Source organism: Adiantum capillus-veneris, chromosome 10 (assembly GCF_014529385.1).
Source record: "Adiantum capillus-veneris isolate H3 chromosome 10, ASM1452938v2, whole genome shotgun sequence".
Classification (NCBI taxonomy): Eukaryota; Viridiplantae; Streptophyta; class Polypodiopsida; order Polypodiales; family Pteridaceae; genus Adiantum; species Adiantum capillus-veneris.
In genome coordinates, this window is record NC_140940.1 from 156,181,472 (window position 1) to 156,185,111 (window position 3,640).

Sequence of the window (3,640 nt, forward strand, 5' to 3'; positions counted from 1 at the left end):
TTTCTCTTTCTGCTAATACATCTCTTACCATGTTCCATCTCATATGACAAACACAAGCAAAACATGCACTTTGTGAAGATGACAAAGCATATATGGTTTTCGTTAATGAAGTTGAGCACAAACAACCACCTTCCATACATACACACATGTCTATCCCTTTTACCTTCCACCCTCACGAGGAGGATTAGACCACAAAATTGAGATATTCCTAGAATCACAACCCCCACATAGAGCATCGTATATACATAGTCCTTTACACCAGCATGACCTAGCATAACATAGCAGAGCCCTTCTTGGGAAGTTTGTTGTCAGAGGACTGCTTCCAAGGGAGGAGCCCTGGAAGGAGCTGTTGCTTCATTGACTTTGAGCTCTAGTGCCTCGTATAGAAGGCCCTTGGAGCCCTTCCACCAAGTGGATCTTCACAAAGATGCGCAGAGTTGGTATGAGCAGGAGGTTGGAGGATCGGTTTGCTGCTTCAATCTTGGGAGCAATTGAGGTGTGGCCTGGAGCAGCACCAACCCACTTGTATAGAGGAACGTTTGAGATAGCCCCAAGTTTGGAACCCCATGATTTGTACTTAGAGAGTTCACCTGGTTGGTAGTAGGCCTCATGTTTCTCGGGGTCCCATCGCAGAGGGCCCACCAGCCCGCACTCTCGACCATTGGCTCTAGTTTTTAGGTTTACCAGAGGAGGTACAGAGCATCCAACTACGAGGCATGAGAGGGTCAATAGCATGTGCCAGGACATCATGGAGGCTCTACCAGTTGAGTGGCTCACCCCTTTAGAGACAACAACTCCCAGATGGATGGGGTCCTTCACTCGACTGGAGGTCCTCATCGCAATTCATTCTTGCTCAAAGTCCACACCTCCCATGTTCTTTGAGATCCAGGGTGAGGGTCTACTACACAGAGTCTCAGTAGAGGCTCCAAAAGTTGCAGAGTGATGTTTTCATAGGATACGAGTAGTGGGCATGTGTGGGAGGACTTGTGTCACAGATCTTGACCCAGCAGCTCTTGAGACAGGCCAATGGAGGCTTTGGGCTTGGGAGAGCTGCCCTTACAGTGGGCCCCTGGAGAGTGGTTTTGGAGAGACCCCTTCTCTTCAGTCGACCACCCTGGGATCCCTTTCTTTAAATACACTGTTCGACTGGGGCATCACATACTGGCAGCACAGAGAGAGGCTCGTCTTATTGCAGCACTTCATTGGCAGGAGAAGGGTCTCATAGTTGAGTTCTTGTCAGACTTCTAGGAGGGGTTGTGGGACTCCAAACAAGTGAGGCGAGTCACTTTGTTCCATTGGCTAGTTGCACACAGAGCTACACCAATGGGGAGCTGATTGGTACATAGTGGCCTTTCGACAGCTTGTGCAGCTTGTGACCATCCTTTGGAGAGTTAGCGTCACTGTCTGTGGGACTACCCCATGGAACAACAGGTTTGGCTTTGGGTTCTTTGGCTGATGCCAGTAGGTCTTTCCACATCGTGAGAGTACACTTGGGGTGTTGCTGCTTGGTCCAGCCTCACGGGCCCTGCGCTTCAGTTTGAGCTATCTTCCACCAGTAGGATGATAGTGATCAAGGGGGGTCGACCTACACTCCAGCTTGCCACAGAGCTTACCCCCCCCAGGAGTGGTGCACTGAGAGAGAGGTGTGTTGGGAGCTCGTATGTGGCCTGACGCTCTGGTGCATTTGGCGGGCCCATTGCTTTTGCATCTTCGAGATTCGCCTTGTCCCACCGACGGGACTGTTTGTGACTTTTGAATGGAGTTGATCCATACTCTTAGGGGTGAGCTTGAGAGACTTTAGGGCAGCTCCGACCGCATGCGAGAGCGCAGAGAGGATTTCTTGCGACTCTGGCGCCTAGGGCCCTTCTTCACCATGGTCCAGGGTGAGCCCAGATGGCACTACTTTCCAACTGACATGTTGCTTTTTCCTCCTCCCATCGCTTGATTTTAGCCCCCATTGTACATATGTTGTTTTTCATTGGGAGTGTCTCCCCTTATGGTTGATGTAGCCGTATGGATAATTTTATTAACTAATGGAAGGATCTTTTCCTCGGAAAAAAAACAAATAACTGAACTTTTAAACAAAGGCCTCATTCACCCTAGTTCATCTCTCTTTGGTGCCTCGATACTTCTTGTCCGAAAGAAAAACAAAACATTTCACATGTGCATAGATTGTAGAGAATTAAATAAAATCACTATAAAAAAACCAATATCGCATTCCCCGTGTAGATGACCTTTTGGATCAATTACGATGTGCTAAAATTTCAAAAAAATTGACTTAAAGTCGGGTTACCACCAAATACACATGCACCCCAATGACATTTTTAAGACTGCTTTTCGTACACAATCTGGACGCTATGAATTTATTGTGTTACGTTTTGGTCCCACCAATGCACATGCCATTTGCTAGGATGATGAATAAAGTTGTCCTAGATTATCAAGATTTTGTCATTATTTTCTTTGACGATATTTTTTAATTTTAAATCACAATGAACAAAAATACGCGGATCACCTTTATGTTGTTTTTGAGTTGCTTTATCAAAACTAACTGCTTGCAAACCCTAAAAAAGGTACTTCTTTCAAAGAGAAATTGATTATTCAGTCCACATCGAACTGGGCGTTTTCATCGACCCTAGAAACATTGAAATCATTCAAACATGGCCTACCCCAAAAACAATCCATGATACTAAATCATTCTTGGGCTTAGCAGTCTTCTATCATAAGTTTATCAGAAACGTTTCCTGGAGTGTCTCACCCATGACCACATTGCTTCACCAAAAAATACCATTCAAATGGGAAACTGAACAATAAAAGTCATTTGATACTCTGAAATACCTTTGACCCATGCACCCATCCTTCAATTACCCAACTTCTCACAACCTTTATTTGTAGTTGTTACCAATGCAAGTGGTTCAGGTATAGGAAGTGTCTTGATGCAAAATGATCACCCACTCACTTTTGAAAAGTAGAAAACTGAAACCATCTAAAATCAAGTACAACACATACGACAAAGAACTATTGGCAATAGTCCATGCCCTTGATTTTTGAAAAAATTACCTCATGGGATCTGAACCCCTTAGCCAGATCGATCAACAAGAAATTAAACACTTATTGACACAATTTACCATTTCAAACCGTCATACAAAATGTGTTGGCAAAGCAAACCTAGTAGCAATCCTTTTGAGCATTACACTTTGGCATCACAACTATGCATCACAACACCATTTAGAGAACTAGCACAATGAATGAAAGGGATTTCTTTATTTTCAATAGAAACTATGCATCACAACACCATTTAGAGAACTAGCACAATGAATGCATGCACCACCCTATATGGGTCATTGAGGAATACAATCTACACTTACTGCATGTAAAGATCACCTCTTTTGGAAGCACGGCATAACTAAATTTGTTTCTAAATGCTTAATTTGTCAAAGAGTTAAGTGTCAACATGGTAAGTCTTATGGTCTTTTAATGCCTCTCCCTATTCCTAACGGTCCTTGGAAGAAAATCTCAGTGGACTTCATTATAGGACAACCCACCACGTCCTCTCAAAATGATATGATTTGGATTATTGTTGATCATCTTAGCAAGCAAGCATATTTTGTACCTTGCAAAAAGATCCTATCTGCACCACAAG